At 45.7% G+C, this 11,021-nt stretch overlaps 1 pseudogene; it reads right to left on the bottom strand.

The window, feature by feature from the left end:
- Window positions 1-6,533: 6,533 nt before the first annotated feature.
- Window positions 6,534-6,651, bottom strand: LOC124614318 (annotated as a pseudogene).
- Between the last annotated feature and the right edge of the window lie 4,370 nt (window positions 6,652-11,021).

The raw sequence follows: 11,021 nt of genomic DNA, 5'->3' as shown, positions 1-11,021 counted from the left end.
AAGGGATCACAAATTTAGCATTGGAGGGCAGTGTGGAGGGTAAAAATCGTAGAGGGAGACCAAGAGATGAATACACTAAGCAGATTCAGAAGGATGTAGGTTGCAGTAGATACTGGGAGATGAAGGATCTTGCACAGGAATGATTAGCATGGAGAGCTGCATCAAACCAGTCTCAGGACTGAAGACCACAACAACAACATGGCGTCGTTAATTTTAGAGAGTATGTAGAGACTCCTGGTGCCAGAGACACACCTCAGGATAAGGCGCAATCGATTCGAACTGTCCTGCTTATAGCCGCCTTTTCTCAGAATGTACATAATAATAGACTGAAGCAGCGAATGAAAATTTTTATCAAATCAACCATTCGTTCTCGGGTCTCCTACTCAACAGGGAGATGCGCTAACCAGCATGCCAGTCCGGCACAGTGGCTTTGCACAACACAGACAATCCTAGCACGCCTCTCCCCTAAATAAGAATTCACCGTAGCATCGAACGAAACGGGACATCCTACCTGAAAGCCAGTGGAGCAGCAGGTTAGTATTTAACGCCCCGTCGACATCGAGGTCATTAGAGACGGGGCACAAGCTTGGATTGGGAAACGACCCTTTCGAAGGATCAGCCCAGCATTTTCCTTAAGCGTTTTAAGGAAATCATGGAAAACCAAAGTCAGCATAGGCGGACGCAGGTTTGAACGTTCCTCCTCCCGAATGTGAATCCAGCGTGCTGAAACCTGGGCATAGGTGCTTTTTTTAAAAAAAATCTTTATTACAAACCATAATAATTATACAAAATTAACCCACTTCCTTATCTCATTAGTGGGTCATAATATTTATACAACTAGTACTTATATTGCAGCTAGTTACAATTTTCAGGTGAGCTACAGTTAGTGTTACATACAATGGGCATTTAATTTCTAATATCTACGGCTTATATCTATTTCTTATAACTAATTCCTATCGCCTGTAGCGTCACATGTGTGTCGGTGATACTTTTGATAGCCTTGCTCATCGAGCTAAACCCGAAGAGCGTGCCCCTGGCACTGGGCAGGCGACGATGTTGATTCGCTGCAGTTCCCTAGCATAATTTTCCTAATAACTAAGCCCTACAAACTAACTTATCCCACGTCATTTCCGGTGCATGTCCTTATCGGTGGCATTGACCCCCACTCCCCCTCATCCGGCAAGTGGTGGATTCCAACTATGATGGAAAGTCGGCCAGTCCACGCACAGGCGGTTTGGGAACAGGGCTCTGGACGCAATCAGTGTTGGTTGTCTTAGTTATTTAGTTCACGTCCCTCAACTATTCTGTTAAAACTTTCCGTGATACTTCGTTGGCCAATGTGTTTAGCATTTGGAAAGTGTCCTCACGTCTAAGCAGTTGATATGTGTCGTGGTTTGGAAGTCTGTCTCGAAATGTAGTCGCAACATCATTGAGGAGGGGGCAATCGTAAACTACATGGTCGGGAGTACCCTCTGACACGCCACAGTCACACGCTGGTGTAGCCCTCTTCCCAAATCGACATACCAATTTCGGGTAGGGTCCATGGCCAGTGAGAAAATGGATCAGTCCTCTTGTAGGCTCAAAATATTTCATGTCCAAGCACTCCCTCACATCTGGTATGAACTGGAACGTTCTGCGTCCAGTTTCTCCTACCTCTCAAGACTTCTGTCAAAGTTCCTCCCCTCTTTTCCTTATTTCCCTTTTGTCCTCCACCCTTACGCCCCTGATGTTTACAATCTTTTTTGCCCAGTACCAAGCCGCTTGTTCCCTTATTTTGATGTCCAGAGGGCAGAGCCCCATTATGACTAATAGGGACCACCCTGGAGATGTTCTGTAGGCCCCCGCTGATCTCTATATATCTCTCTGGACCCTTCTCACTGTCACGGCGGGCACAACCTTCGTGAGCCTGTGCGCCCAGTCCCGAACCGTAACCCAATATTGAGGTTAGAATGCTATTATGGTAAAGTTTAATAAGGTGCTTTAATCAAATGAAACTATAAGGTGCTGACCGGTGTAGCCGAGCGGTTCTAGGCGCTTCAGTCTGAAACCGCGCGACCGCTACGGTAGCGGGTTCGAATCCCGCCTTCGGCATGGATGTGTGTGATGTCCTTAGGTTTAAGTAGTTCTAAGTTCTGGGGGACTGATGACCTCAGATGTTAAGTCCCACAGCGCCCAGAGCCATTTTTGAACTATATGGTTCGTTCGATGCTGAGGTGCTATACAGACAGTTGGCTTCAAGTTTAGAGGGCATACCAAGAGGACTCAGGAATGAATAGCAATTTAGTTTGAGGAAAGAGGCGTGCTACGGTAGTCTGCTCATTTCTGCAAAACCACTGTGCCAGAGTGTTGCAGCAGTCAGTACATCTGTCTAGTGAGCAGCAGACCCGGTTCCTAATCCCTTCCTTGCCACCAATTTACATTCGTCGCGTCAGTCGGATATATACACTACTGGCCATTAAAATTGCTACACCACAAAGATGATGTGGTATAGACGCGAAATTTAACCGACAGGAGGAAGATACTGTGATATGCAAATGATTAGCTTTTCAGAGCATTCACACAAGGTTGGCGCCAGTGGCGACACCTACAACATGCTGACTTGAGGTAAGTTTCCAACCGATTTCTCATACACAAACACCAGTTGACTGGCGTTGCCTGGTGAAATGTTGTTGTGATGCCTCGTGTAAGGAGGAGAAATGCGTACCATCACGTTTCCGACTTTGATAAAGGTCGGATTGTAGCCTATCATGATTGTGGTTTACCGTATCATGACATTGCTGCTCGCGTTGGTCGAGATCCAATGACTGTTAGCAGAATGTGGAATTGGTGGGTTCTGGAGGGTAATACGGAACGACGTGCTGGATCCCAATGGCCTCGTATCAATAGCAGTTGAAATGACAGGCATCTTATCCGCTTGGCTGTAATGGATCGTGCAGCCACGTCTCGATCCCTGAGTCAACAGACGGGGAGATTTGCAAGACATCAACCATCTGCAATCAGTTCGACGACGTTTCCAGCAGCATGAACTATCAGCTCGGAGACCATGGCTGCGGTTACCATTGACGCTGCATCACAGACAGGAGCGCCTGCGATGGTGTACTCAACGACGAACCTGGGTGCACGAATGGCAAAACGTCATTTTTTCGGATGCATCCAGGTCCTGTTTACAGCAACATGTTGGACGTATCCATGTTTGGTGACATCGCGGAGACCACACATTGGAAGCGTGTATTCGTCATCGCCGTACTGGTGTATCACCCGGCATGATAGTATGGGGTGCCATTAGTTACTCGTGTATCGGTCACCTCTTGTTGGTATTGACGGCACTTTGAACAGTGGACGTTACATTTGAAATGTGTTGGGACCCATGGCTCTACCCTTCATTCGATCCCTGCGAAACCCTACATTTCAGCAGGATAATGCACAACCGCATGTTGCGGGTCCTGTACGGTCCTTTCTGGATACAGAAAATGTTTGACTGCTGCCCTGGCCAGCACATTCTCCAGATCTCTCACCAATTGAAAACGTCTGGTCAATGGGGGCCAAGCAACTGGCTCGTCACAATACGCCAGTCACTACTCTTGATGAACTGTGGTACCGTGTTGAAGCTGCATGGGCAGCTGTACCTGTACCCTCCATCCAAGCTGTGTTTGACTCAATGCTCAGGCATATCAAGGACGCTATTACGGCCAGAGATGGTTGTTCTGGGTACTGATTTCTCAGGATCCATTCACCCAAATTGCGTGAATCACATACCAGTTCTAGTATAATATATCTGTCCAATGAATAACTGTTTATCATCTGCATTTCTTCTTGGTGTAGCAATTTTAATGGCCAGTAGTGTGCATCATGGATGTTAAGTCTTGAGCCCTGGAACTGTACAGATTATTTGATAATTCCCAGTATGTGCGTGAAATTCAGACATTCTCAAAGAAAGGCCTTAAATCTGAATGGAGGCGGACTTAGTGAGCCTTTTAATACCATTAAAACTATTGAAACGTTGCCACGGACGAAGAACTTTCATAACGTTCGTTCTCAGGTACGCTGCACCAAGTTAACTCTATTCATCCCACCGCCTGGCGTCGCCCTTACGCTGAAGAATCTCCAATTCCCCCCAGTCTGGCAGCCGTGCGCTGCCCGCATTACATGCGGAGAAATCCCGGCGCGTCGGTCGCGACGCCTGATAGCGTGGGCCGCGCGAAGACGCTCGAGATGCGCGCCACGTAGCGGCGGCGTCTGGAAGCTGCGCACGTCCGCTCGCCGCGCTCGTTATGGGATAAACATGTCGGCGGTCGGAGCGCGCGTCGGCGTCGGCGTCGGGCGTTGGGCGTCGGCCGGCTGGTGCGAATAGCGGGCGCGCCAATTGATCCCTGCCCCCCCACACTCCCCCGCACTCGACCGCTACAACCGCTGCGCCGAAGCCAACGACGTACCTCTAGAAGAAACAGCGTAGGGGATTCTCCGGTACATTCCCTGCCCTCGTCACCAGAACAGCCAGTCTCGGAGCTAGTAGCTAGAAACCTGTGTGCATAAGAGAACTAAAAGGAGCGTTCAACAGCTGTTATTTTTTACGGCACCGAGGGCGAACCCCATCTGCGTCAACAAACCGTCAAAGGCTGCTAAGGTATATTTTCAGAGCATTACTTAACAACCATCTATAACCGCTCGCTCACCGATAGATCTGTATATACAGATTGGAAAATTGCGCAGGTCGCACCAGTGGTTAAGAAGGGTAGTAGGAGTAATCCATCGAACTACAGACCTATATAATTGACGTCGGTTTGCAGTAGGGTTTTGGAGCATATACTGTATTCAAACATAATGAATCACCTCGAAGGGAACGATCTATTGATACGTAATCAGCATGGTTTCAGAAAACATCGTTCTTGTGCAACACAGCCAGCTCTTTATTCGCACGAAGTAATGGCCGCTATCGACAGGGGATCTCAAGTTGATTCCGTATTTCTAGATTTCCGGAAAGCTTTTGACACCGCTCCCCACAAGCGACTTCTAATCAAGCAGCGGGCCTATGGGGTATCGTCTCAGTTGTGCGACTGCATTCGTGATTTCCTATCAGGAAGGTCGCAGTTCGTAGTAATAGACGGCAAATCATCGAGTAAAACTGAAGTGATATCAGGTGTTCCCCAGGGAAGCGTCCTGGGACCCCTGCTGTTCCTGATCTATATAAATGACCTGGGTGACAATATGAGCAGTTCTCTTAGGTTGTTCGCATATGATGCTGTAATTTACCGTCTAGTAAGGTCATCCGAGGACCAGTATCAGTTGCAAAGCGATTTAGAAAAGATTGCTGTATGGTGTGGCAGGTGGCGGTTGACGCTAAATAACGAAAGGTGTGAAGTGATCCACATGAGTTCCAAAAGAAATCCGTTGGAATTCGATTACTCGATAAATATTACAATGCTCAAGGCTGTCAATTCCACTAAGTACCTGGGTGTTAAAATTACGAACTTCAGTTGGAAAGACCACACAGATAATATTGTGGGGAAGGCGAGCCAAAGGTTGCGTTTCATTGGCAGTATACTTAGAAGATGCAACAAGTACACTAAAGAGACAGCTTACACTTCACTCGTTCGTCCTCTGCTAGAATATTGCTGCGCGGTGTGAGATCCTTACCAGGTGGGATTGACGGAGGACATCGAAAGGGTGCAAAAAAGGGCAGCTGGTTTTTTATTATCACGTAATAGAGGAGAGAGTGTGGCAGATATGATACGCGAGTTGGGATGGAAGTCATTAAAGCAAAGACGTTTTTCGTCGCAGAGGTATCTATTTACGAAATTTCAGTCACCAACTTTCCCTTCCGAATGCGAAAATACTTTGTTGAGCCCAACCTACATAGGTAGGAATGATCATCAAAATAAAATAAGAGAAATCAGAGCTCGAAAAGAAAGTTTAGGTGTTCGTTTTTCCCGCGCGCTGTTCGGGAGCGGAATGGTAGAGAGATAGTATGATTGTGGTTCGATGAACCCTCTGCCAAGCACTTAAATGTGAATTGCAGAGTAGTCATGTAGATGTAGATGTAGAACGTAATCGCAGTACCCGTGAATCGATAAAGAGTAATTGATTTCATAGCCCCATACATCACTCTTCACGCACTGTCCTGAAAATATCTGAAATGCAGTGGACGTGTAGAAGGTATGCACATATAATAGTGTGACTTGGACACGAGCACCATACTCCCTGCTCTGGCTGTGCCGCAGGTGTCCATTTCATCTCCTACTAAACACTGACAGTCAGATAGAAGAGTTGTGATGGCAAGTATGGAAGGGGATAGCGCAGTTATATTTATGAGTCGACTTAAACTAAATTCCTCCCGAACAGACCATGAAGGCTCAACTTTACTGACCGACCGCCGTGTCACTCTCAGCTCATAGGCGTCACTGGATGCGGATACGGAGGGGCATGTGGTCAGTACACCGCTCTCCCGGCCGTATGTCAGTTTCCGAGACCGAAGCCGCTACTTCTCAATCAAGTAGCTCCTCAGTTTGCCTCACAAGGGTTGAGTGCACCCCGCTTGCCAACAGCGTTCGGCAGACCGTATGGTCACCCATCCAAGTGCTGGCCCAGCCCGACAGTGCTTAACTTCGGTGATCTGACGGGAACCGGTGTTAACACTGCGGCAAGGCCGTTGGCATGAGTCGACTTAAGACTCAATAATAGAAATCATTTTTTATATAAAGACACACGAATACAGGAAGACAGTTACTGTACTAAATGATGAAAACGTCAATTAGTAACAAACTACGGGGTGCACACACTTTGCTCAACATCTAAACGTCACTATAATATTGGGATACATGACATGACATGTTTGATTTGCCTGCAATCATTAGTGATGAAGTGGCGCAGAAGAACAGCGAAATTCTGCATGACCCGCTGAAGTATCGGAACATCAATGCTGTCGATGACCTCCTGAATGGATGGTTTCGACTCAGCAATGGTTTTGGGGTTGTTGATGTACAACATCTCTTTAATATAGTTCCACGAAAAGGAGTCGCATGTGTTCAGATCCGGAGAATATGGCGGTCAATCGAGGCCTATGCCAGTGGCCTCTGAGTACCCCAGAGCCAGAATGTGGTCCCCAAGTACTCCTCCAGGACTTAACTCTCCCGCTTCGATGGGGTCGAGCTTCATGTTGCACGAACCACATCTTGTCGATATCAGGGTCACTTTGGACAATGAGTGCGGGGTCTTGCCAACTCGTCGTTAATAGGGTGCCTAAGGGATGCAACGCTCTCGGACTGCTATACAACAGTTCAAACAGATAACATTAGTAGTTTTATTTCTACAAACCAATTGACAGTACTTAACTTTGGAGATAAATCGGTGCCACAAATAACATGTCAACAGTAATAGTCCTTGTTATAGGCAAAGTCCAGAAAAGTAACTGATAAGGATCACAACTAGTTGTTCTTGTAGCATGCTCCGCAAATACATTCCACTAACGTCAGTACACTGAGGAGGTCTGAGCCCAGAGGCTGGCAACAGCGACAGTTATATTCATTTGTTTCAGATGTCGCTCATGGAGCAGTGCGGTCCAATTCTGCGCAACACTGGCCGACGTTTCCTCACCACCTCCTCTGGTATTCGTTCGTCTTCGTTCCGGCACTTATGGTTACGTTAGAACAATGGGGAGGAAACCATCTTCCAAACCAGGTATCATTCAGTAGTCACTGTGCCATCAAGGAACATCGCACCGATTATCCGTGACTGGGCACTGCACACCACAAAGTCACCTACTCAGGGTGAAAAGACTTCTCTGTCACGAAATGCAGATACTCAATCTCCCCAATGCACCAATTTTGCTTATTGGCGAACCCATTCAAATGAAAATGGACTTCATCGCTAAACCAAACCATACATGAGCTTAATTCCCAAATGGTTCAAATGGCTCTGAGCACTATGGGACTTAACATCTGTGGTCATCAGTCCCCTAGAACTTAGAACTGCTTAAACCTAACTAACCTAAGGACATCACACACATCCATGCCCGAGGCAGGATTCGAACCTGCGACCGTAGCGGCCACGCGGTTCCAGACTGAAGCGCCTAGAACCGCACGGCCACACCGGCCGGCAAGCCTAATTCCGATCATGCACTGCAGCGAGCCATGAAGTTTGAACGTCCTAATTCAAACTGTTCAAAAGGTATGATGGTTTTATTTCATGTAGTTCTATAATTATCAACCTGTATATTAGCACTGAAGCTAACACTATGAATAATAGATATATGAGAGAGAGGAGAGGGGAGGTGGATGCCTGAAGCAGGAGAAACGTGTTGGGTGGTTGTACGTAGGTAGAAGATGTAGAAGTTTAGTGGGCAGGTGGAAAATAAGAAGGGAAGACAGAAATGGAAAGAGAGAGGGGGAGCAGGATATAGTCAGTGGAGAGGGAAAGGAAGATATGATCAGGGAAGAGGAGTGGATAACATGCACAAAGAAAGGGTGTGAAGGAGATGAAGAGAATGGGGTGGAGTCAAATGCATATGCAGGTGAAAACTTGGGTAAACCTAGTTCATAAAAAAAAATCAATACACCACTATTTCAAACAGGCCTAAAACTATAAATTTTCCCAGTACCATAGTGATTCGTAACCCCCTTGACCCTCCCCCCCCCCCCTCCCCCTACAGAATGTCCTGAAAAATTGTGGATTTGAATTTTTAATAGCAATGGATGATGATGATGAGGTCTCATACTAGGGAACGATGAGGAAGAACCATACCGCCGACTAGGCAAGGTCCTTCCGGAGCTGGTTTGTCATTGCCTTCCTCCGGCCGTAATGGGGATGAATGATGATGAAGAAGAGAAAATCCCTGTCCCCGCCGGGAATCGAACCCGGGACCCCTTGCGCGGGAAGTGAGAACACTACCGCAAGACCACGAGCTGAGGACAATAGCGATGGAAAAACTTGTAAGATTTACAACGAAAATGTGAGACCCAGGCAAAAGGTAACAGGAGGGAGGTGAACTATTCATGCATCAATAATAATGTGCATGCACTCCACGTTTTTCGTTTTAATTTCTACAAGTTTTTCCTTATCTATTAAATAATGAGAAAGGCAGAGCCACTGGACAGCTCTGTTCTGGTTCACGTGATAGAAACTGATGCTTTATCGAAACATGGACGACTCAGGCCCGTTGGACTCTCACTTGTGGTGAACGTGACACACATAAATTTTTAATTTTTTTAATTTTTTGAGTCATCAGTCTCCCAAGTCTCCCAACTGGTTCGATGCGGCCCACCACGAATTCCTCTCCTGTGCCAACCGTTTCAGAGTAGCACTTCCAACCAACGCTGTTACTTATTGGCTGGATGTATCACAATCTCTGTCTTCCTCTACGTGTTTTCCCCTCTACAGCTTCCTTTAGTGTCTTGGAAGTTATTACCTGATGTCGTAACAGATTTTTGTGTCATCCTGTTCCTTCTTCTTGTGAGTGTTTTACATATATTTCTTTCTTCTCCGCTTCTGTGCGGAACCTCCTCATTCCTTACCTTATCAGTCCACTTAATTTTCAACATTCGTCTGTAGCACCACATCTCAAATACTCCGATTCTCTTCGTTTCCGGTTTTCCCACAGTCCATGTTTCATTACCACACAATGCTGTATTCCAAACGTACATTCTCAGAAATTTGTTCCTCAAATTGAGACGTATGATATTAGCAGACTTTTCACCAGTGTTAGTCTGCCTTTGATGTTCTCCTGGCATCGGTTATTTTGCTGGCTAGGTACCAAAATTTCTAATTTCATCTGCTTCTTGACCATCAATCTTCATGTGAAGTTTTTCGCTGTTGTCATTTCTGCTACTTCTCACTACTTTCATCTTTCTTCGATTTACTCTCAGTCCATATTCTGCACTCAGAGGCTGTTCAGTCTATTCGACAGGTTCCGTAATTCTTCTTTACTTTCACTGAGGATAACAGTGTCATCAGTGAATCTTATCGTTGGTATTCTTTCACCTTGAATTTTAACTCTACTCTTGAACCTTTCTCTTATTATGATCTTAATGATCGGAAATTAGTTTGGTGCCTCGCGACATCACGTAGTGAAAATTGAAGTAGCCTCAATTCGGGAGGTTAAGTTACGATAACGATGATGATGATGAACTTCTTTGATTTAGCCTCTGAAAGTCACCTTCGAAAAATCTGCCAATCTATCTAAAGACACTCTTAGCTGCTCGCCTTCCATCTTCTTTCCGAATCTTTTTTCGGCCGCAGTTGAGACCAACAAGAATGAGTGCGCAACTGTTCACTAGCTGTCTATTATTTTACCTAAATTCCACGACCGGGTGCCGCTCTATCACCGTCGTCACTCTTCTTGTCACTGTTGTCAATAAAAATATTGGAAGCAGATCACCTGTGAATAGTAATTTTTAGTACTTTCTTATTTGTATGGAGATAACGAAATAAATTCCAGCAATTAAGCACGACATTTGTGTCTATACATCTTTACACTTTTATAAGATTCAGATCTTGAATTATGAGACCAAAGTTATGGCGCAACAAATATTTCTTTATTTTTTTATTTTCACAATTGGGCAGACATTTCTGTAAGAAGTGATACGATTCTTGTTTCTGCAAAATACACTGATTAATTAATGTCGTGTGACTAGGGCCTCCCGTCAGGTAGACGGCTCGTAGGGTGCAAGTCTTTCGATTTGACGCCACTTCGACGACTTGAGCGTCGATGGGGATGAAATGATGATGATTAGGACAATACAGTACCCAGTCCCTGAGCGGAGAAAATCTCTGACCCAGCCGGATATCGAACCCGGGCCCTTAGTACTGACATTCTGTCGCGCAGACTACTCAGCTACCGGGGGCGGACAATACACTGATTTGAGATAGTAAAACAACGATCGACTGCAAGAAATTAAGTGTAATGTTTCCTATTCAAATCTATTCAGAATCTATTTATGAATGTTTCCAGAGCCGATGAAATAGAATTTATAACCATTTCGAAACAAAAGTGTATTTTAATACAACATTTATATATATTATGGAAGTAT

This window comes from Schistocerca americana, chromosome 4 (assembly GCF_021461395.2).
Source record: "Schistocerca americana isolate TAMUIC-IGC-003095 chromosome 4, iqSchAmer2.1, whole genome shotgun sequence".
Lineage (NCBI taxonomy): Eukaryota > Metazoa > Arthropoda > Insecta > Orthoptera > Acrididae > Schistocerca > Schistocerca americana.
The sequence above is the reverse complement of the archived record's forward strand: the minus strand, read 5'-3'. Positions and strand labels throughout refer to the sequence as shown.